The sequence below is a fragment of the Talpa occidentalis genome, unplaced genomic scaffold (genome assembly GCF_014898055.3).
Source record: "Talpa occidentalis isolate TD23 unplaced genomic scaffold, MPIMG_talOcc4v2.1 talOcc4.3, whole genome shotgun sequence".
In the NCBI taxonomy this organism is placed as follows: Eukaryota; Metazoa; Chordata; class Mammalia; order Eulipotyphla; family Talpidae; genus Talpa; species Talpa occidentalis.
This window is the reverse complement of record NW_023603184.1, coordinates 63,535,750-63,560,149: the sequence shown is the minus strand read 5'-3', so window position 1 is coordinate 63,560,149 and position 24,400 is coordinate 63,535,750. Positions and strand designations below refer to the sequence as shown.

At 51.3% G+C, this 24,400-nt stretch overlaps 1 protein-coding gene across 4 annotated transcripts in view; it reads left to right on the top strand.

Annotated features, from left to right (window-relative positions):
• GLI2 (GLI family zinc finger 2) overlaps positions 1-24,400 on the top strand; it is a 236,602-nt gene that overhangs the window by 65,438 nt on the left and 146,764 nt on the right. Inside the window, exon 1 of one of the 4 annotated variants that reach the window (XM_037523217.2) lies at positions 15,747-15,832. The exons of the other annotated variants lie outside the window; for them this stretch is intronic. The gene's annotated coding sequence lies outside the window, so the exon portion shown is untranslated. Of the gene's footprint in view, positions 1-15,746; positions 15,833-24,400 lie in introns of those variants that run through there. 4 annotated transcript variants of the gene reach the window in all.

The following is a 24,400-nucleotide window of genomic DNA, read 5'->3' as shown; positions in this document are numbered from 1 at the left end:
CCTCATGAGACAACTGTGTTAAATGCAGACTTCAGGTTGCCCCAGATCTGCCCAGACAGAATCTCCCCAGCAGGACCCGGGCATGGGTGTGGGCACATCTCAGGGGACTCCTAGGTCACTGGATGCACCTGGTCCAAGGCAAGCGTCTATCTCTTGGAGGTGGTGAGCCCACCAGGGCAAGGGCTTAGTACCGGGGTGGGGGGGTCGTGGCTGTGCACTGAGCAGGGTTGAGCACTACACAACTCGCTCCAGGAACCTCCTGCACAACCTCATCTTGCAACAGCTGCCCCTTCATCTTGTTCACCAGCCCTGGGTGCTTCCTAAAGTTTCCTCAAGGCACAGTTTTGCTTAGTGGCGAGACGTCTACATCTGTCTTGGAAAGCTGTAGAAATGGCAGAATATGTAAATGACTCCACTGAGATGCCCAGAGCAGGAAACCCCCCGAGACCTCTGGACCTACTGTAGCTGGGATTTGGTCAGACACCCTGTCACTGATAAATGCCTCTGGTGTCTTTGCCCTCTCTCTCTTCTGTGCCCCCACTCCCTAGGACGCCCATGTGGTAGGGCTTTGTTGGTTTACTGCTGGGCTCCCAACAAAGCAGACTCCCAATAAATGATTGTTGAGTGAGGGTTGTGTGATGCTGCTCTGCCAGGTGTGTGCCCTGTGGATCAGCCAGCTGCTTCTGTTGGCCCTGAGGTTCCCTGGGAAGAGAGCCAGCCTGCTCCTTGGCCCAAAGTTCCCCTCCCAACGCCCTTGGGCAGCTGAGAACGTGCTGAGTGGGCAGCCTCTCCTACTTACCTGAGCTGCTTGGCCACGGCCACATACCTTTGCCTTGGGCCGGAGGACGCACTTGGGTGTAACTTAAGTGGGCAATTATTCTTATTTAAGTGGTTTTCAGAATTGCTGTTGATGTTGCGCCTAAGCTTGTTAGAATGGTCCACGTGGAATTGCTAGTTCCTGTCAGACATTTTCTGGAGAGCAGAGTTTGATCTTCCCTCAAACTGAGTCTTCTTCCAACCTTGAACATCCAACAAGTGGGGTACAGGATGACTACCTCAGTGTTTTAGGGAGGGGTTCTGAATGACCTTTGAAGATGCCTTGGCGTAGACCCTCAGATGCCTAGCAGCTTAGGGGCAGGGTGCCTGGGGTGGGAAGGGAAGGTTGGAGGTGCCTTCTTATCACAATGGAGCTCAGTGGGAAGGACCGGGGCTGGGTGGCTGGGGTACCTGAGCTCTTCCCAGCTCGCCTCTTGTTGGCTGTGTGTTTTGGGGCAAGTTGGTTCACTTCTCTGAAGTCTGTAAAAGGAGCTAGTGGTGATAACCACCCTGGCTATGGTGAGGTGAAACGGGACAGTGTTTGTAGCGTGGCCAGCAGAGTGCCTGCGTAGAGGTGGAGTAAATACTAGCAACGTACAGATGAACTTCCCTCCCGGGTGGCAGGGTCTCATACTCCACTGCGAAGTTTCGGGAACGCACCTCCTAACAGCTGCCCTCCAAAATCAGACCCGACACTTCACTTGCCCCAACACAGCAGCACCCTCACCCCCCACCCAGGGTCCGTGTTCTGTGAACTTTCTGATACTCCCCTAACACTCCCCCTGGACCTACAGTACTGTGCTTTCTGACTGGCATGTGAGGGCTGGGAGCTCGGGCCAAGGTCCTGTTTGCTCCTGGGACCTTGCATGGCCTGCAAGCTTCAAAGTCACTCCCAACTATAAAACTGAAAGCAGCTTTAGAGATCACCTAGTTGAAATCCGCTCATTTTACAGATGTGTAAACTGAGATCCAGAGCCGTTAAACACAATCATCGTTGTCATGCCTTTGGGCCTAGAACCTGTTCCATGGGAGCGGGCCCTGGGGCGGGATACAACTACCTCCAGCCCTGTCCCTCTCCGGGCCCAAACCCCAGCTTCCCAAATTGACGGTGTTTATGTTAGAAACATTTTTCTGACGTTTGGTTCTGTCAAAACTAATTTTAGCATTTCTAAAGCTTGGTGGAAATACAGCCTCATTACTTTGATGTCAGTGCATAGTTTACTATTAGTATATTCTGGGGTTTATCATTTTAGTCATGTTTAACACGGCTGCGCCAGGCATGCACTATTAAATCCGGCTTATTTTACATTCCTGTCCGGAATTATTTATTTGTAACAATTTCCTCTCTATCAAAAGACACAGCTAATGCTGTGTTTTAATGTGTTATTTACACACAAAATAACCTATTTACAACTCAGTATGCGCCAGAGGGAGAATGGATGGGCCCCAGTTTCCTGCGTTCTGTTATATCAGAGTTTAACAATCTGGTTTGCTAATAGAACCATTTATCACTGGTGTGGGGGGGATAATTTATTTTATGTTTGTGGCCAGGTCTTACTGCCTCTGATCTTGGGAACAGTTTGAAGATAATGAAGTTAGGACTATGTTTGGGGTGGATGTGGGACACCTGGGGGAGGAGAGGGGGCATTGACTTTCCTGAGGTAGCCTGGGTGCCTCTGGACTCGACGAACTCATGTGTACATTCCATAGATGGTTCTGGAATGCTGATCAGAGATGTGATGGCAGAGACCCTACCTCTGTCCTCTAGGAGCTCCCAGTGGGAGGCGTCCGGGGATAGAGTATTGTGGGGAGATGTGGGAGACAACAACAGATCCTGCCAGCAGTTTCATGGGGAGGCAGTGTTGAAGCTGGACCTGTGGGGATACATAAGATCTCATCAGAGAGGAGGGTGGGGGACATGGTTGTGGGGAGGAGCTGCAGAATAGCCCTCGAGAGTACAGGGTCTTGGAGGATAGTGAGTGGTCCATGTGGTTTCAGGGTGGAGAGGCTGGTGGCCTCTGTAGCAGGTGGAGTGCCCCTGCCTCTCCCTGGCATCAGTGAGTGGGCCACAGAGGTTAGGCAGACCCCTGCCATGTCAGATTGAAAGCACAGCCTGCAGTGGGAGGGGGATCTTAGGCAGAGAGGCTGGAGATAAGAAGTGGAACCTGATTGTCAGGTGTGGCAGGGATAACATTGGCATCTGGGGACCCAGGAAGGAAAAGGCACCCCCCATTGCTCTGGAGCAAGGTCTGGGGGTGACTGGGGCTCCCAGGTAGGTATGTGTGGCCACTGTATGCAGGCTGAGGCCCTGTGGCTCTATGGGAGTGTCTTCTCCCAGTGTGCAGCAGTAGGTAAGGAGGGAGACGTGCATCTGAATGAAGCTGCTGCCCTCTCAAGCCCTGAGCCAGCATCAGAGGAGGTGGGGTGCCCGGAAGGAAGGAATCCGAGAAGCAGGAGCTTCTCTGTCCCCAAAAGCCTGTGGTCTCATGGAAAAACCAAATACCTCCATTTGAGAGGCGTGGTGCCTGGGGTATCTTCAGGGAAGGAGTGGGGCCTAAATGGGCTCTGAAGACTGTAGAAGACCCTTTGGTAAGAGTGTCGCTGCAGCCATGCGCCCTGTCTGTCTTGTAGGGTCTCAGGGTGCAGCCACATGCTCCACTCATATGGTGGGTCAGAGGTTACCAAAACGGTGTATGCAAAGTGTGGCAGGGCCTAGGGCAAGCCACAGGGATAGCATAGGGAGAAAGCAGCCTGGGCGGCCACTGTGATTTGGGGCCGAGTTTAGGCTTGGGCAGATGAGGCTTGTCATTTCCCAGTTGGGGAGTCTTTGATGACCTGAACCCCAGGGTCTTCATCTTAAAAACACTCAAAATTCTTATCTTTTGAGGGCTAGGGTATCAATAACCAGTGTAAAGTGCTGACAGTCTATGCATAGTAGTTGCTGCTACTAGTGCTATTGTGATGTTGATGATGATGATTCTCTGCTGCAGAACTGTTTCCCGGTATGGCACATATGATCCCAATAAATATTTGAGAATGAATGAGTAGATAGCTGAGCCAAATTTTCAGAAGGTGTAGCAATTTGCCCATGATATATAAAGGGGATCGACATTCCCATCTAAGGAAAGCTTGGCAATGATCCTGAGGTCTGAGGATGATTGCTGGCAAATGAGGCTGGTTTGGTCAGTCCCTTCAAGAGGGGCTCCTTTCGCCCTCCAGCTCCCATATTAGCTGAAGTCTTGGGTCTGGAAAGCCCTGTGGTGCTGCAGTCTCTGGGGTGTCTGTCTTCCAGCTGCTGCACAGCCACACTGGAGGCCCAACCTGGCCCGCCTGGGGTGTGCATGCATGTTTGGGCCACCCTCCAGCTTCAACCCGCCTCCATTCCCTGCCCCCATCCCGGCAGGCAGCGAGGGGGTCTGTCTTGAGAAACCGCCCTTGGCTCTTTCCCTGTGACTGTGTCCCGACTGGCCCAGCTCCCAGCAGGCGTGGCCCACCGTCTGGTGTTTGTGGGGACTGGGAAGTCTGACACCAGGCGGCGAGGCCTCTGGTCCAAGGAGGGCCATGTCTGCATGTAATTTTCCATCCTATTTTGGTGAGCGACACTCAGGGCAGGGTTTGGGTTTGTTGTGGCCCTGGACAGTGCTCACCGGGTCCCAGCATTACACCTTTCTCAGGCCTGCCATTCTGGAGATGAAGGAACACCTGTAGAAGCCACATTCGCTGCAAACAGGCAGGACTGCCTGGTACGACAGTGGTCAGGGCAGTGCCTGAAATTTACCCTCTGAGTCTCACCTTGCCTCTGGGTTTGTGCAGAAGGCCATGTTGTCCATCTGTCTTTGTGACCTTGTGGGAGTGAGGTCCCTCCCCCGGGCAGCTGTGGGCACTGGGGTGGCTGGGTTGGGGCAGCTAACCCAGGGAGAAGGAAGCTAGAAAGGGAAGTGTGAGCTCTCAGGCTACATGCAGGTGGGACTTGGTACCGCTGCTGCTCCCATACTGCGGGGTCCGCATCCTGCTACAGTCCCTAGGCTGTGTTGGTAACACGGACAGCAACAGGTACCTTCAGATAGAGGCAGGCAAATGTGGGTTCACATCCAGGTACGAGTTGGCACCCCTGGCCCCTCTCGGCGGTGCTGAAGCTCACCCTGCCATCTGAGTGTGGGGTGAGGATCTACCACTGCAGGCCAGGGACTGCTGTCATCCTCACTGGACAGTGGCATCACCTGTCCAAGAGGCCCCACAGCAACTGCTGGCTGTTTTCTTAGCAGTCAGAGCCCTGGGGAGCTTTCCAGCTGATTGCTGCCCACGGCAGCACCCACATTGCAGGCCCCCAGGTTTGCCAGCTCTGGGCTGGTTATAGGAGGAAGGAAGAGAGACCCAGCTATTCCACTTCTAGGTCTGTACCTACAGGAATAAAAAACATGTGTTCATGTAAAAACTTGGTTAGCAGTATTTGTAGCAACATTATTCATAATAGCCAAGAAGTGGAAATGATCCAAATATCCATTAGCTAATGAATGGATCAAAAAAAAAAATGGTATATCCACATTGTGGAATATCATTTGGCTGTAAAAAAGAGCGCAGTGTGATCTATACTTGAACATGTAGGAATCTTGCCCACAGACACAGAAGACCACCTCTCTGATCCTGCCCCCGAGAACTGTCCCAAACAGGCAAGTCCAGAGAGACAGAAAGTTGATTAGCGGTTGCCTTGGGCTGTGATGGGGAGCAGTGGGGAGCGACTGCTAGTGGTCCCCGGGGTTTCTTTTGGGGAGATGAAGTGTTCTGTAATTAGATAGTGGTGAAGGTTGCACAACCCTGTGAATATACTGAAAACCACTGAAATGTGTATTTTGAAAGGGTGAATTTTATGGTATGTGAATGACACCTGTTTTTAAAAGAAGGGACAGAGGCTGTGGGGGGAAGGAAAGAGGGGGGAGGAAGCAAGAAAGGGAGGAAGTTAGGGAAGCCCAGGGGAGCCTGTAATCGCCCAGCCTGCAGCATCGGGGCCTGGCCCTGTCATGGCCAAAACCCCAGCACCGTGTGCTCTCTGGATCCCACAGGGAGGACTCTGCCTCCCCGGCCCCCGAGCAGCCTGCCCAGCCAATTCTATAGGCTCCAGGAGCTCTAAAAATAGCTGGAGTGGAAGGAGGGTGTTTAATGACAAAGTAAATAATTACATTAAGGGTGCGACTTTGGAGGGGAGCTGAGTAAATCACCAGCCTCCAGCTAACTGCCAGGCCTTTATCGCCAGATGACATCCTCCCTTGGACTCGGGATAATTGATCGAGGCAGGCGGTGCAGCTCTGTGGCAGCGAGGGCTGCGGGTCAGGCAGGCTGAGAGATGGGCTGCCAGTGTGCCAGGGTGGCCCTGCGGCTACTCTGGCTACACCGACGGGAGGAGCCGTGGGGACGGGGAGGCCCTGGGTCCCTGTTACTGAAAATCAGATACTTTGCTGGGAGGGCCTGGGGCTCTGGTGATACCCTGGACTAGAGAGGACCCTATTCTAATGAGCTCCTGAGTAGGTGGGGCCTCAGGAACCATCTGGCCCACTGAGGCCCCAGGGGGGAACAGTCTGCCAAGACCACACAGGGAGCACGTGACTTACAAGCAGATTGGGACTCCCAGCTAGGACACTGTCCCTGCCCATGGGTGGGTCACCCAAGAGAGGTGGGCATTAGACCCTCAGTGGTGTCCCAGGCCATCTTCAGGGCAGCTTCTGCCAAGGACAAGTGCCAGGCAGACTGTAGCACCTGGGAAGGCGCAGGGCGGTCCAGGGTTGGCACAATTAGGTTGCAATTGTCTGGCACCCTCCTGCCATCCTGGCTTTGCCTGGTGCCCTTGGTTTGCCCCTTCCCTTCACTGTCCTCCCTGGCTCTACCCCTTGGCCTCATCCTGTCCTCTGAGTCTAGTTGGCAGCCCAAGAGCTGCCTTTCCTCTCCCCTGCCCTGTGCCTGCCTCTCAGGTTGGCGCTCAGCCAGCGGCCCTGGAGGATGGGCAGGCAGCCAGACTTATTGCTCTCCCAAGAGGGACATTGTCGATGTGGGGATACTGGAAGGTGGCTGTTTGTTGGCCTGGGAGGACAGGCCTTCTCCAATGGAAACTGAGTCAGGATGCTGGGTGGGGAATGACAGAAGCCCATTCAGAGCCTGTGAAGCTATGTGGAGGTCCGGCCGCCAGAACAGGGAAGCTCTAACTAGCTGCATGCGAGGTCTCAATGTCACGGGACACTCTTTTTCTCTCCATGTTCTTGGTTGGCTTTCCTCTCAGTTGGCATCCAGGCAGCTTTTCCTCACCAGGCGGTGAAGTGTTGCTACAGGTGAATGTGGGTCTGACACTCCTGAGCTTGGGTGGAGAAATGTCTCCTTCTCAGATCATTCCAGCACAAGTCGGGGAGACTTCTTACCCACCGGGGCTGTGTCCCCTGTCCCCTGTCAGCAAGTCACTGTGACCAGGCCCTGTGATGACCGCATGGACAGCCAGCGGGGTGAGGGAGGTCCGCCTCCCTAATCAGTAGGGACTGTGCCTGGAAGGACAGTCCCATGGAATGCTGAGTGGGCCAAAAAAAGGTCTATCTCACTACAGCCAGTGGCAGGAAGAGCCGGAAGTCGCCTAAGGGAGATCAGGGCCCCTGCAGACTCGCCAGTGGATGTTGGCACCAGAGCACTGGGTCTTCAGAAGCAGTGGTTGCCGCTGGTCATTCCATCCTGGGGCCTCCTCCTCTGGACGGCACTGGGAGTGACCAGGCCTGCCCCTGAGTCAGGATGTTGGGTGGGGAGTGACAGAAGCCCATTCAGAGCCTGTGAAGCTACATGGAGGTCCGGCCGCCATAACAGGGAAGCTTGAACTAGCTGCACCCAAGGTCGCAATGTCACGGGACACCCTCCTTGTTCTTTTGAGCTCTGCCTGAGGAAATACAAAGTCCTCCAAAGACTGGAACCAGGAGGATCCTAAGAGGAAATGACAGAAGATTCTGGAGTAGTATCACTAAGAGGGGTCCTCAAAGAATGAGGGGCTTTGGGAGAGGGTCCTGAGAAGAGGGATCTGAGTGGAGGTGGGGGGGTGGGATGCGATGGGGGACAGAGGAGAGAGCATCTGCTTTCAAGAAGTATCACACAGAAGGCAGGAGGAGCGACATAGCTGGAAAGGGAGCTTTGAAGAGCTGCAGGAAGCTGTGGAGGGCAGGCTGAGGAGTTTGGACTCGGGGCGGCAGGGAGCCCCTGAAGGGTGTTGCGCAAGGGAGGGACATTTAGAACACATTGGATTTTTTGCTTGATTGACATGTATCCTGTATCCTAAGCATTTCTCACCCACAAGTGAAATGTAGTTCTCACAAATGGTTTCTGCTGGATTTCTGCTGCTCTTCAGAAAATCATCTTCCTGCCTTCCTACTTGGGTCTCTGCTCCCTGCCTCGCTTCCGTCCATATACCGGGCCTCCACCTTTGCCAGATCTGGACCGACAGTGGGAGGGATGAAGGGAGACCGGATGTTTATTGGGAACCTAGTGTGTGCCAGGGGGTGTTGCAGCCTCCGGGTCACAGCCGGGGACACACAGGCTCCCCGAAGCAGCAGTCTCCTTGAAAGAGACGGGAATCCCCAGATACGTGCTCGTGCTGCCCAGGGTGAAACAGGGTGCCCTGGCGGAGGGAGAGGGGCTGGGCAGGGCTTCCCAGGGTTGCTGAAGCCCCTGCCACTTGCAGATGTGCTGCTTGGGCCTAAGGGGAACTGCCTTCTCTGCTGGGGGCGGAGAGGCAGGTGAACTAGCTTTGGCCGCCCTGTGCTGTGGGTAGTGCCACATTCTTGCCATTGCAGCAGCAGCTGGCAGATGCCAGTGGGAGCAGGGGCAGTTTCTGGGGTCAGACTTTCATACAGGAATGCCATGTCCCCCTTTTTAGGGCTAAAATAGGTCTTGCCAAAGGGCCCTCCTCACAGGAGCTCAGGAAGGGCTGGTGACAGTGCTGCGGGTGGGACCTCAGGTCCTTTTCTCTGTCTCTGAGACTGTCACTCCCAGAATTGGCTGCTGAGACTTTTCCAGCTTTTCCCAGACACTCTGAAGTTCTGGGAAGATGCTGAAGGGACCCCCTGTTCTCTTTCTGGGGATAATCCCCTTCCTTGGTTGCTGTCCTGGGATCTCCACATCCCATTCTTGACATGAAGGCTCCGTCTTCCCCTTCAGCCTGGAACATTCCCTTCTGGGCTGTCCTGTGCAGGACTCTGCATCCTGTGGCTGACCCAGGTGGACGCTCCCTTCATCCTGACCTTCTCTGTGTCCCGCCCTCCACTCTCGAGTGCCGGTGATGGTGAATCAGAACAGTCGGCAGCAGAAGCAGGTTGAAAGGGACCAAGCATTGTTCTTACAACAGACGGCTAAGCCTTAACCGTGGGGACACGTGTCAGAGTTGCACTGCCTTTATCAGCCTAGTTCTGTCGGGGGTGGGGGAGGGAACTGCACTCAGAGTGTGGACACAGGTCCACTGTGCTTTGGTGACAGTTCTCCAGGAACACCAGGCAGTCATGTGGAGGCGGGCCCAGTCCATGGGTGATGACATGAGCGCGTCCCAAGAATCCTCAGCGTGCCTTGTAAGGCCTTACAGTTTTCCTGGCAGTGAGCGCCTCCAGCAAATGTCCTGGCAGGAATATGGGTGGTCAGACATAGTTTTTGTGCCTGTATCCCCAAAGAGGAACTGGAAGCTTGTGAAAACTTAGAACAAAAAACAGACTCCATGTTTCCGTGCTGTGATTTTAGGAGCTTTGTTGCATTGGGCCTGGGGGAAGGACAAGCACAGTCTTTGAAAGTTCTTCCCAGAAGAGATGGGGGTGGAGTGGGTACTGCGTGGAGATGGGGCCCAGTGTCCTTGAACTCCCCTATCCAGAAATGTTCCAGCTGCACACAGGCAACAGCCTGATCCCCTCTGCTGGGTTGTGTCTTGGAAGGGAGTGAACAAAACTGAGAGTCAGATTGAGATTCTGGGACCTGCTTGTGCAAGAACTTTCAGCTGCACGGCTGCCTAGATCAGATGGATGTCACTTTGCAAATCTGCTGGACCATTCTCTTACTAGTGTTCTTGGACATATAGCTGTGTCTGGTCCTCCATCCTCAGGAGCCCTCTCTGCACCCTGGATTCCACTGCCAGTCTCGTCTTTCTTGAGTGCAGCCCCATCTCCAGCAGGTCACCAGAGTGGGGCCACCTCACCCTGAAAAGTTCTTCCCAGTCTCAGACTGTGGTTCTTCCCAGTCTCAGACAGGGGTGGTCTCAGACTGTGTCCCAATTGGAGATGACTTGCACATATGGCATCTAAAAGCAAGCTCTAAGGTGGGGATTCCAGCCAACATGGTTTATTTGGAAGTGTAAGGAGGGAACTGGGCAGGTGAGATCAGAGCAGGAAGGCATGTGCACAGCAAGCAAGTGATTACCAAGAGCTATTGCTATTTCACAACATGGGGCCACTCTGGGATCCCGTGTGATCTCTCCCACCCAAGAGGGAGGAGGCTGAGATGTAAACACCAGCTCCTACCAGTCCTTGCTTGTGGGTTGCTCTGGCACTCCTGCCCTGTTGTACAGTTGGGCAAGTGGACTTTGGAGGCAGAGAAAAATTTTCAGGCAGTTAACCATAGGCACTGGTGTGTAGAAGCTGGGTGTGCGCTCACCAAAGTAGTAAGGACTTGGGGACATGAGTGGGAGCCAGCTGTCTCTGCTCCACAGTGATAGGTGGGGTGGTTGTTTCTGGGTCATGATTCCTGGGGGTTTGGGGATTTTTTCCTGTGTCCCTCTCAGTGATTTCATCATTAGAGATGAATTCTGATGGCTTATGAATGTGTATGTCATGCAGCAGATATTCTCAGGAGGAAGCAGACAACTTGGCTGTTGTCAGACGTCAGCGTCTCAGTGGGAATGAGCAGATTAGAGTCTGTCAAATGTAAGGTTTTATGGGGAAGGAAAGGAGAGAACAGGAACGAGTCTGAGGGTCCTGGATTTCCCCTTGGTGCACTCTCAGGGATGTGGGCCCACACCCTGCCTTCTTGGGGTCTGCCAGTGCTAGAAACCTGGCAAACCAGGTATAGGGAGACAGGGAGGCTCTCCTCCCAGCCTGCCTTCTGAAACGCAGGAGACCCGAGATCCTGAGCCCTAAGGAGGAGCCTGACTTATAACCAGTCACTAAAAATATATACAGTGAAATGAAAGCCTCTGCCATTGAGCAGGCTCTCGCTAGTCATTGTAAAGATAAGTAACGGCAGTTATAAGGCCACTTAAACCCTTACCTTTGGGGTATTAAGGGGTGTCTGCAGACAGTAAGTCTTTATCGAGAAATGGTTACCCATAAAAAAAAAACAGTGAATCCCGGCAGAGCCTCGTCTCAGCCATGGGGCTTTTCTGCCTTTATGGAGCTGCAGCCCATCTGTGACAGGACCACACATCACCGTGCCCAAAACTTGGGGGTGGGAGTGAGAGTCAGACCTCACTGCTGCTTTCCAGAATGCCCCCATCCCCAACTCCCTTCCTGCATCCACAGAGGGGACCCACCTTCTGTGTTGGCTCCATGGCCCATTCCAAGCCATGTGGGCAAATATGCTCCCTGCCCAGCTCTGTGGCCTCCTGGTGTCCCTCCCACATGCCAGCTTTCCAATGCCCATGCACCTCTGCACAGCTCTCCCTCCATCCCCACCAGGCGGGCTCCTGCTTGTCCTTTCAGGGCCTTTGCACATGCCTCATGGTGCCCTCAACACCCACCCACACCTGTAAGTAGCTGCATGCTGCTCAGGGGAACAGAGTTACTGTGAGTGACACTGGACAAAGGTTGTGATGGGAATAGCCTGCACCCAGCTGTGGAGCTGAGCAATCTCTGGAAGTCTATGGGCTTAAGTCACATGGTTCGGTGGGGTCTGTGCCAAGAGGGAAGGCAGGCAAACTAGAGGAGAGCACAGGCAATCTGGACCATGGGGACAGTCAGAGCACAGCCCGTGGCCCTCTATTAGCTCCCAGTCACATCCATGGGTGTGGGGGGATTGCAGACCTTCCTCTTGCAGCTGTTTCCTTCTAGCCCAGGAGCCCTGTGGGGGCTGGAAGAGCCAGGGTGAGCCCCAGACTGACCTAGACATGCAGGAGCAGAGGCAGGTGACTGCTGTCCTTCATTGAGGCTTCCAAATTTTAGGGTCCCTTAAAAGTTACTGAGTCAAAGAACTTTTGTTTGTGTGGATTCTATCTATTGATATTTATCTTGTTAGAAATTTAAAGTGAACAAAATTTAGAATTTTTAATTTTTAGTTGATTTGAAAATAACAATGCTAAACCCATTATTTTTATGAAAAACTTTTCCAAAATAAGGTGAGAAAAATGGGATTGGACTTCTGTAGATCCCTTTCATTTCTGGCTCGATGGAAGAAGTAAGGGTAACAGGCCCACATTCGTCAGCAGATTCTCATTCTGTTTCTGCCTTTAATCTATGTTGTTTTGGTTGAAATTGTGAGGGAAACCTGGCCACATGTGCTGTAGAGTCAGAAAAGGGAGGGATATTTAAAAAGCCTTTTTGGCTAATGGTAGATACTCTTCTTTGATTCTGCACCTAAACTTGCATGTGGTTGTTCCGTAAACGTTACTTGTGGCTGGGAGTTTGAAACTATATCAAAGATCTCTCCATAGTGTGTTCATACAAGTCCAGGGCTCTGTCTTGTACTTTGAATGGATTTTTTTTCACCTACGCGTTATTTCGTACCATCACGTGTTAGCCCATTGAGAAAGTTGGCTCAGACTGGTGTGGAGTTCCACATGTACAGGGGAAGAAGCCACTGTGACAGAACGAGAAAAAAGTGAATGAAGTCTTGTTACTATTATGAAAAAGCTGTGAGTTCACCCCTTTCCGGATAGGGGAGCCCTGCTTTACTCCGTTCTTCCTCCACGTGTCACATGGATTTCTGCTGTGGCCAACCCCATCCGGGAACCACATGGAGACGAGAAGGGAGCATATGGAAATGAAGCATCAGCTTGACTCTGTGGCCACAGTACAGATCCATGGGTGTCTCCTGAAGCTCCCTTGCACCCCTGGGTCCCATCTACCTTGGTTGCACTCACTTTCTCCCTTCTCTTCTGTGGCTTCATTCCTTAACAGGTGTCTGTGCTCACCGTCTGTCACGTGTGTCCATCTGGACCCATCCTGCCACCGTGAGGCCCCCTTGGGCCCTGTGCTGTGCTGGCAGTGAGTCATTTCTCCTCTTCTTGCTATCTGACCAGCCCCTCAGTGTTCTCTTGCCCCCCCCCCATTCTCCTTGGCCCAAGGTCCCAGGAGCTTGTCCTCAGCTCTCTCCTCCTTCTTGTGGGAGCTTCCTTCAGAGGCCACCTCATCTCTCTTGGGACCCTCTCAGCTGCCTCTGGCTCTGCCCCCTGACTCCACCCTCCTCTCATTAACTCTAGACCCACTTACCCATGGCGATATCTCACTTGTCCTGGGTTGGACCCATAAACCTCACTCTCTACCCATACTGCAAACACTGGTTCCCCACCAGGACCTCCTCTGAGGGGATAGCATCACCAGCCTCTCACTCATGTGTGATGGAAACTTAAGGGAATATGTGTGTCCCCAGATGGCCCAAGATTCAGGGTGCCACAGCACCTACCCTGGATGCGACTTCCTAAAGCTGCTGGCTCTGCTGTCCTACACGGAGCCCAGAGGATATCCTGATTTGCCCAGGCGGTCGCCAAGAGCAAGGGGAAGACCAGCATTTGAAGCAACCTCAGGTTGCAAGGTGGTGTCCTCTGCTGCCCCGGGCCTTCCCAGGTATCCTGCTCTTAGTTTGAATGGCTGCTTGACCCCGTGACTATGCCCTTCCAGAGTCCAGAGCTGCCTGAGCCCTAGGGTCCTCCAGAGAGGTGGTGGGAAGAGTCAGAAAAACCCTGAGTGCTCTGCAGTGCTACCTCCAAGCCCAGGGCGGGGGAGTTAGTGACAGAAAGTCCTGTAGGACTGACATGCCTGAGTCTGAGACCAGGGCTGCTATTTGGTGCATAAGGTCTGTGTTTTTTTTTTTTTTTTTTTTTTTTTTTCCATCCAAGGAGACTCTAAGAAGAAAATAGCTCTGCCTTGCTAAGCAGCCCCTGGGAAGGAGTATATAGGAGCCAGTGATCCAAAGCAGAGAGAAGCATGTGTGCCGACCTTTTTTCTGTTTTCCGGGCCTTGTCTGGCTCCTCAGCTGGTGCAGAATGTCCAGGCATTTAGCACAGATAAAGTCAAGAGCCTGACCGGGCCAAACATGGGCTAACTGTTTGCAGGCGGGAGGCTGTGTTGGAAGTAAGGTGTCTCATGCTACAGGACCACTGGGAATGCTAATGTGCTGCATCCATCTCTCCATGCCCCTTACTTTTTCCCCACCCACCAACCCAAATCCAGAGCACTTCTGAGCCTTCTGCCTGGATCTGGACTCTCAGGCAAGTCTCTGCAGGGGACCTCTCCCACCCCCAATGTCTTCCTCTAGGCCCTCTGCCTCTCCAAATCCCAAGGCTCCTTCAAGGCCAAATTCAATTAGTCAATTCTGTTTAATTCAAAAAGCATTTGGATGTTTATGGAAGGCCTACTGGTTAGCATGTTGCCAAGGCCACCCGGCTATTAAGTGGTTTAGCCAGGACTTGAACTTGAGTCTGTCTGAGCCTGAAGTGTAGGCTCCTCTTCTTCATTGTGCTGCCTTCCCCCCCACCTTTTGCTGATAACTGCCTATATGAGGTCACCACAATCCCTGCCTCTGTAACCTGTACCCACTTCCAGTTTACATGCTAAGAAAACACATAAACATAGACTTTTGTCTAAACCAAGAATCCAAGGGCACTGAGTAAGGGCAGAGGGCTCTCTGCTCTGGATGAATGATATGGCATGCATATGTTCATTATACATATTGTGCAAGACCTCTGAGGTGTGGGATTTGAGAACTCAGGCTCCTTATTTCTCTGGGTTCCTGGCAACATTTAGTAGAGATTCCTCCAGGTGGGGGAGGTTTCTGCTGTACTTGAAAAGGACTTACAGTAGTCAGAGTGGTAGAATGCTAGTAAGAGAGACTTTTTGTATTGTCTCTCTATTTCCTCTTTTTTTTTTTTTTCCCTCCTTTCTTTGCTTTTCTTCTGCCAGCAGCTTAAGCCTGATGCAGTCTTGGAGATTTCTGAGATGTGAGCCTTGATCACAGAACAGTAAATCAGATGGGCTTTGGGACAGGCAGTGTCTCTACCTAGGTGCAGGCATTCACCAATCATTGTGCCAGTCACTGTGCCCCCAAGTGCCCAGGGAGCTCATCAGCTAGGAGTGGGGACTGACATGCACAGAGTTACCATTCAGTATAGTAAGGACTTTGAGAGAGCTCAACTTCAGAAGCTTCTTGCCACTGCGGGGGAGAAGCGGCAGGCAGGGAAGACTTCCTGTAGGAAGCATGCCTGAATTAGGCCTTGAGAGATGAATAGGAGTTCTCTGGGCAGAGAAGTGCAGGTATAGAGAACTAAACATGAGCACCAGTACAGGGAAGGGTCGCCGCTGGGATAATGTGAATCTGGGAACTGTTCACGGGTTTGCTGAAGGAGACTTTCTCCTGAATGATTATACTCTGAAAAGATGGGTTGACAAAGGCGGGCAAAAGAGAGGTGCAAGCCTTTTGCCTTCTGTCTGGTTTTCTCAGCTGAGTCTGAGTTTCCCCTGACTCCCTTAGAATCAGTGCAGTGGAATGAGGGTGGGTTTTTGGAACAGCCTCTGTTCCACCCAAGCCCTGTTGAACTCCCAGCTGTTGCCCTCATATTTGCTGCATTCACAGCAGCTCGCCTCCGGGGCCCCCATTAGGGGGACTGTGAGCTTGCATCCCCATTAGACACCCCGCGAGCCCGAGAGGGTTAAACCACTAAGCCAGCTGGCGAGCATTAGTTCCTCTCTCCAGGCCATAACGTCAGAGGCTGATGCAGGAGAGTGAAGCTGCTGGCGGGAGAAGGCAGAGGTCTGCCTTGAGGCTGTCCCCGGGGCAGGCTCCTGGTCTGGGACCCTGGCCCGGCCCCCTCCAGGTAGGCGGCTGAGGATGTGTGGGCCCCTGGGGGACCACAGAGATGTGGTCATAGACGTGTGGTGCTGTGTGTATCTGTGTTTCTTCTCTTTGTGCCAGTTCTCCTTCCACTGTGGTAGAAACTTTGGTCAAAAAAGAAAGGCTGAGTGCTGGAGAGGGTAGCTCTCTCATTCTCGTGGGGAAGGAACTGATTTTTTCTTAAACCAACTCTCAAGCATCCCACAAGAGGGACCTGTGTCCCACCAGCAGAGCAAGCGGGAGTGTTGACAGCCTGGTGATCTCTGGGACTCCAGGGAGGTGCCCTGTCCTACCTGGGCATGCAGTCCCGAGCGGCCACAAGAGCCATTTGCTAAGGTGCTTCAAGTGCATGTTTTTCAACCTGTCTGTGACCAGGAGGCCTGGCGGGGGGGTCACCGTGTGCTGACTCATGACTAGTGTTTGGTCTGTCCGTGGTTTCTAACGCTTCGCCAAGACCCAGGAGACCCCCATTCCCGGGGAGACTAGAAAAGTGCTTGGGGCCCCAGCACCAAAGCTCCTTCTTGACCAGCAGTGGTGTGACCTCCAGAGCTGCAGGATGTGTTGGGGACAGTGTTTCCTGGGGTGTCTTGTGCAGGGGAGCTTCTCCAGGGCTGCAGAAGTACAGAAGGGGCCCGCTGCTAGCTGGCTCTTGGGTTTCATGGACCGAGTTTACTAGGACAGAAAAGACCTGCTATGTCATGTGTTTTCCTATTTTGTCTGGATGTTGAGAGAAAAATGTCCAAATTAGGGATGGGCCTGTGCCTCAGCAGAGCAACTCAGGGAGTGAATGTCCACAGTGAAAGAAGCTTGCAGATCTGGCAGACGTGCAGGGCGGGTGAGAGCAGAACCTCAGCTCGGAGGAGGGTGTCTGGTCTCGCCCTGATCTAGGCTGTCAAACCCCTGAATGGGCTTGTCAACCAGCATCCGAAGCACACCCCCGGCCCAGGTCAGCCTCACAGGCATGTGGTGGGGTCCCACTGGTATGTGTTGGAGAGCAGCTGTGAGGATGAGGAGGAGAGGGTATGACCAGGCATTGTCTGGCCCCCCGCCCCTCCTCTGCCCCCTACTCCACTCATCTTCCTTCATTAAGTGGGTGTGAGGCTGACTTATAGACTATTACATCTACCTTTTTTTCCTGCTTTGTGCCAGCCAGCCCTTTATGAGGTTACCTGAGTCTGTGCCAAGACCACCAGAGGCAGGTGCCATCCCATATTACAGATAGGGAAGCCAAGAGGCTGCACTGTTAATGACCCGTCCAGGACAGCAGTGGGGACTGACCTGTCCAGGACAGTGGTGGGGCTGGGTCGCTGAGCCTCTGAGGTTTCAGCGGACCCTTTTGCTGGGTAGGGCCCCATCCATGGTACATGGCATTTCAGGCTCTCGCTCTGCAGAGCAGAGCAGAGAGTTGTCTTGAGGAAGTCAGCTTCCAGTCTACCCCTCCTGTCTTGGCTATGCCCCCTGCCTCCAACTTGCAGAGGTGGCTACTGTGGCTAAGGCCCTACTTCGTTCATGTTTCACTCTGCCACTGCCCGGCTGAATGGTCACTGGAGCCAGTGGCTTCATTACCCCTCTGGGCCTCAGAATTTTGTCTGTAAAGCACCCACCTGTGAGCACATGGGTTATCTCAGGGGCTCACAGAGTTTTCAGTGGAGCTCTGGCAGGTGATAAGCTCACAGAACGCTGTGTGGGGACAGTCTTCAAAAGTGTCACTGGTAACCATACCATGCTGGGGACACAGCACCCTGCGCACAAGGTGCTGGAGGTGACACTGGGACAGGGCTGCGAATCAAGGCACATGGACATTGGGCTTTGCGGGAGCATGTTAACAAGCAGCTGGGGTGGGTGGGGAGGACCATCACGGGACTCCTTGGACCTCTGGTTACAATTAATATCAAGAGAGTCAGTGCTGGTCCCCCTCCCTCCCCCGAGTACATGACTGAAGGTCATGAGGACAGCAAATGGGAATGCTTCTGCAAATTACATGTTTACCATTTTTCTGATTATTGAAACAATCTAAAATTTTGATTAATGCAGAAAAGCACAATGAACATCACCATGTTCTTTCCTGATTCTCCTTCTCATCATTCACATGTTAGCTTATTTCTTGTCATGCAATAATTTTTTTTGATGTTAGTTTCAATTGAGGGCATTTTTAAAAATTAAAAAACTCCCTGGCTTTTGGAATTCAGAGCTTCAGAGGAAATGGTACTAATGCAATGAAAATGGCAAATTTCCCATCTGATTTTCTTTTAAATACCCTCTAAACTTGTGTCCCACCTCTTCCCCTGGCTCTTTCGCAGGTACTCCCAAATTTCCCCCCATCCCCACAGAATGTCCACAGAATGGTCTAGGACTGGCAGGTCCAAAGGGTTTGGGGGAGTCACCTGGATAGGTGCTCACCGCATCTGCAGAGGGAGGCAGGTGAAGGGTAGGTGGATGTCCCAGGAGGGAACTGCTCCTGCTTGGGTTGGTGGCCTGTTTCCAAGGTGAGGGGTTGGCCATGCAGCAGGCCGCACGCCGTCTTTGGTATGCTGCTTGCTCCCTGCACTTAATGAGCTCTGCAGGGACGCTCCGCTGTAGCTAAAGATCATTTACCTGAATTGCTTTTTAATTTCTGCCGTGGGAAGCGGCCCCTGGTGCGGTATAATTACATTATAATTTACAGCAATCCCAAATCTATAAATTTAGCTATACTGGTGGGAGGAAGGGACTGGAGCTGTGAGGGTTTGGGGAAGAGGACCCCCTCATGGTGAAGCTGGCCTCCATTTCTGGGTGCTGGTTCCCGTCCACTGGGCAAGTGTGGAAGAGGCCACTTCTTGCCCAATAGATGCAAAAGTTTGCTTTAACCCCACAGAGCGTTTAGTCTTGAGCTGGCTTATGGGAGTGGACTAGTGTGTAATTAAACATCCATTCTGATCAGCCTGCTGGTGGCTGTTTTGGTGTGGGACTTGGGGAGCACACAGAGGTTGGGGGCCCAGGGATGTCTATGGAACATGTGGCATTGGGAGGCAGGGTCCAGAATGCATCTCTGGCTACTTGTGCCAGGAAAACCTTCCCCTGCCACCCACTGTGGGCTCTGGAGAGGAGGCATGGGCCTCAGGGCAGAGTCCAGGAGTGTTGGTATGTAAAGTCAAACTTCTGCTGGGAGCTAATGAGTGTGTGAGAAGAAAGGCTGTGGGGTTCCATAGGTGGGGACTCTGGGGGCAGCACCTATGGAGGAGGCTAAGAGAGGGGCTTTCCTCTGTGTCCCCGCCGTCTGACCTCTGGAAGAATTTACTTTTGTGTGGTGGCCCTCAGCTTTCCATGTTGCTGGGAGATTTGTCCCATTCCTATAAAACCACACAGAGGTCAAAATAGCCATATTTTCTGTGCACAAAGGCAGTTAGTTAATCAATGGAATTTGGTGGTAAATGAACATACAACAAAGAAAAAGCATACTTTTCTGATTTGGGGGATCTTGGGTGACTATTAGCGGATGGCTTTTTTATATAAGAGCGGGAGGCTGTGGCATATCAAAAACAGCAGTGGAATTCAGGTTCAGAGAGGTTGACTCACCACACGTCACACAGCAGGTGGGAGGTGATAAGGTGCATGGATAAGGATGATATGAATGTGAAGTCTGCAGTATGGAGAAGTGAGTAATGTGATAGAGAGACAGGAAAAGGGGAACAAAAAATAATGGTTTTTTCCCTGAGTCCAGAGGCAGGGTGGCAGGGAGGGCAGCTGGTAAATGTCCATCTTAATTGTTACCAGTTCTCCCGGAAGTGGTTGTTTAGCCTGTATGGAGTTTGCTCAGGACATCCTTTCCCCCTAACAGTTTGGGGTAGTGGCCTTGGCAGCACCTTAGCCCCAAGAATGCAGAGCCCCTTCCTCACGTGAGCTACCCTCCCCCACACCAGACCCTCAGACCTGTCCTCTGGCTTTAGCTCTGAAGTCCATGACAAGGGGGTCAGAGATGACTGTGGCTCAGGGTAACCTTCCAAATTTCCACCTCTAGCCTGTGCCCCTCACTTTCTGACTGAGAACTCTTTTCGCTCTTGGGCCTGCATCAATGCCTCTGACTAGCTCCTGGAAGGACTTTATAACTCCACCCTGGGGGACCCTCATATGAGGTAACCACAGCTGATGTCCACACCACAGAGAGAACTCCTTGTCAGCGACACCTTCTGAGGGTATCCCCACAGCATGTTGTCATAGTGGAGTGAGTCCACATGCCTGTCGAACATGTGATTTAAGGGTTGGGAGAGAATTTAAGCCACTGCTTAGAATCTGAAAGAACTAGTCCCTTTTGAAGGACTGTGTTCTCATTCAAGTTTAAGAAACACAGTCCAGCAGATAAAGCTCAAGGCCTGGCCCTGACTGCTTCTGCAGCCGCTCACTGCCCTCACATTGAAACAATTCTCGCCTGAAAATTTCCTTCTTATTTGTTGCCCACCCCCTCCAGGAAGCCTTCCTTGATTACAGCCCTGCTCCACATGTCCCTCCCAATGCTTCCCTCCACCCTTCAAAGTCCTGTGTGTCTCTTGTCTCATGACTGCTCCCCACCTCCTCCCTAGTTAGACTGGGCAGAGCCTAGACTGTGTTGCCTGTACTGGACCTCACCCCAGACTGCCAAGAGATGTTTACTTAACCTGGTGGAGAAACAAGGGATGCCCCCTTCCCATGTCTGCTGGTTCACAGATGTCCCCGCATGAGCCTCAGGGCCTTAAAGCTTTGCAGTCCAGCTGTGACCCAGCAGTGTCCCAGCAAGGGAGAGGATGAGGGGTGAGAACTGCACAGGTCCTCGCTGCTGGGCATGACAGGAAGTGGCTGGTGATGGCTGCCTTTGTTATGACAGAGCAGAGTCTTGGGCCATGGCCAGGCTCCGTCCAGAGACAGCTGCGATGCTTCATGGCCAACCCGGCAGGGTGGGCCGAAGGGAGCTGGGGCTGGTGTGCACCTGCATGCACCCAACTTAGCCAGTTAGCTTGTGTGTGAGACCGGGACAGAGGGAGACGAGGTGCATGTGGTTGGAGTTGTGCCCTTGCCACCGCTCCTGCCTGAGTGTGCCACTGCGAGAGGGGCTGGAGGTGGGCATGAGCATGTGCTGGTGTCCTTCAAGACATGTTCACTCCTGCCTCCTGTATCCTGAGCTCTGGGGCCAGTTTGTATGTCAGTCCCTGGTGTTCCCACACGTGGAGTTTTCATACATGGCCCCTCTCTCCCTGGCTGGGTGGCAGCGAGTATCTCTACCCAGGGCACACTCTGAACTGGATTCCACAGGAATCAAGTCCACTTGCACAGGGGGACCTTCCTTGAGGTGTGCAAGGGAGATTTGGATTTTGGCAGATTTTTATCTTATGCAGACTTTAGCTTCTAACCCTTGCAAAAGATGGGAATCCCCTGCATTCCCATTTTGCGTATTAGGGACCTGAGACCCAGAGAAAGCAGGTGCTCCAGGTGACACAGTTAGGGAATTTGTGCCCAAACCTTTCAGGTTTCAAAGCCCAGGACCTTTCCACTCCTGTCACTGGAATGATTTGAGAATGGGTCAGTTAAGTCTATTGTCCCAGGGACAACCTTCGGAGCCCATTTCTGGTCTGCGGGTAGCTTTCCCCAGCTCCCCGCTCCTGGTTTCCTTCCTGCAATGCTGGGCAAATGCTTCACTGTGACTTTACTCTGGGCTGTTTCTCTCCACATCTCAGCCAAACCAGGGGGCTCCCAGGGCGATGCAGGCTCTCACCATTTTACTTTCTCATCAGGAGTCCTTGAAGGTCTGCTGTCCCTAGCTCTTAGAACAGTGTCTGGCACTATGTGTCTCTATAAATGTTCATTCAGTGAATGAGTGACCCCTTAAAGCCTTCATGCAGAGCCAGCCTAGGAGTGCAAGACTGCACAAAGTCGTCAGGATAGGGTCCAGGTGGCCCACATTTCTTGCTAAGTAGTGCCCCAGCCCACCTGAATCAGGTCCTCAGCTTGCGAGTCAGTGATGAAGTCAGTGCATATCCATACCCACTAGGATGATCACCATCAAGAGGAAGGGAGAGAGAAAGGAGGGATGGAGAAAGGTAGGAAGGTAAAATATTGTATGGGTGAAGACATGGAGAAATTGGAACCCTTGTGTACTCAGCTGGTGGGGACATAAAATGGTATAGTCACTATGAAAAAGAGCATGGAGATTCTGTAAACAATTAAATATAAAAATCATATGATCCTGTAATCCCACTTTAGGATAGATACCCAAAATGATTGAAAGCAGGTACACAAGTAGACATTTGCACACCCATGTTCATATGAGCACTATTCACAATAATCAGAAAAGTGGACACAACTCGAGTGTCATAAACAGATAAATGGACAAATATTGGGCATACACACAAGGGAAATAATATTCAGCCTTAAAAAGGAAGGAAGGGACAGTTAGAGGTGAGCTGAAAGCCCCCACATCCAGGCCCTCCTGGCAGCAAGTTGGAGCTGAGAGGGGGATCCTGCCACCTCCCGGGCAGACCCAAGGCACAGGGAAGCTTCCAGTAAATGCCTGCCATATTTAGACAGGGAATTCTATGTGCATCCAGACCTCACCAAAGCTGTTGTGTGCAACTGAGAAAGGGCTGTCCCCACAGTCAGAGATGAGCTGAAGGCCCCCACAAGCCAGGTCCTGCCTGGCAATGAGTCAGGAGCCCAGAGGGGATCCAGCAATTTGGAGGCCAGCGGGCGCACCAGCCACTGCCAGGGCAGTCTGTGGGAACTTAAGACCGGCCACTGGAATTAAACAAATACAGAAGGAGGAGATTTTCAGGGACAGCGACCATTAACATATCCATAATACCACTGCCCTATTGGACTTCTGGCGTAACAGTACTGGACTCTATTGGACTACCAGTTGCCGTCATCCCATAAAGAGCACACCAAAGAGATGCTGGCCAGTAACAGCGACACAGTGTCCCAACGCACAGGATAAATTAGAAAACAAGCAGCAGGGAGAAGAAAACTTACAAGCAACCAAGCACGTCCCCAGGTAAAAGACAAACCACAAAAAGACAATCAAACACCAGACAGCAACACCAGTGACTTAGAGGAACTTATGAGTCTTCCTGATAGAGAATTTAAAATTGCCATGATTAAAAAACTGAAAGAAGTCGAAAATGTTATGGGAAAAATAGTCAACAATCAGAATGAAATTGAGTCCCTAAAGAGGGAAGTGAAAAAAATGCAGGAGATCAAAGGATTAATGGAGGAGCTAAAGAACTCTGGGAAAAGCAATGAAAGCAGAATAGATGAAATGGAAGAATGAATAAGTACTCTTGAAGACACAGAAATAGAAAGATGCAAAACAGAAAAGGAAAGAGAAGTACGAAGGGAAAAGAATGAAGAAAGACTTTGGAAACTACCTGACTCCATGAGGAAAGGAAATATAAGAGTTATAGGAATCCCAGAAGGAGAGGAGAGAGACATAGGAACAGAGAAAATATTCAAGGAAATCATTGAAAACTTCCCAAACATGAAGAAGGACTGAAAATAGACATACAAGAAACAAGAACACCACCAAACTTCCATGATGAAAGGAAAAATACAGCAAGACACATTATAGTAAAGCTTCCAAGAATCCAAGACAAGGAAAAAATTATGAAGCTGACAAGAGGGAAGAAACAGATAACATTCAAAGGAAAACCAATCGGGCTGACATCAGACTTCTCCAAAGAAACACTATGGGCAAGGAGAGAATGGAGGGACATAGTCAACAAACTCCAAGACAACAAATGCTAACCAAGAATACTCTATCCTACAAAGCTTTCCTCTAAATGTATTGGACGCAGCAAAAGCAGTAATAAAGGGAAATTATATAGCAATACAGGCTCACATCAAGAAACAAGAAAGAACTCAAAGGAACAACCTAACCTCACATCTCAAAGAACTAGAAAAAGAACAGCAAAAAAACCCTAAAACTAGTAGAAGAAAGGAAATAATAAAAATCAAGCAGAAATAAATGAAATAGAAACTAAAAAAAAAAAAAAATCCAAAAGATCAATGAAACCAAAAGTTGATTCTTGAAAAAATAAGTGAAATAGACAAACCCCTAGCCAGGCTCACAAAAGGAAAAATGGGAGAAAGCACAATAAATAGGATCACAAATGAAAGAGGAGAAATCACAACAGACACAGCAGAAATTCAAAGAATAATCAGAAACTACTATGAACAGTTATATGCAAACAAGTTCAACAATCTAGAAGAAATGGACAAATTCCTACAACTTTACAATCACCCAAAGCTAGATAAAGAAGAAATAGAACACCTAAACAGCCCAATTACAAGCAGTGAAATTGAAATGGTAATCAAAAACCTCCCCAAAAACAAAAGCCCAGGACCAGATGGATTTACAAATCAATTCTACCAAACATTCAGAAATGAACTAGTGCCTATCATTTGTAAACTCTTTCAAAAAATTGAGAAGGAAGGGATAATACCAAAACACGTTCTATGAGGCCAATATTACAATAATACCAAAACCGAACAAGGACAACACGAAAAAGAAAACTACAGGCCAATCTCTCTAATGAACACTGATGCATAA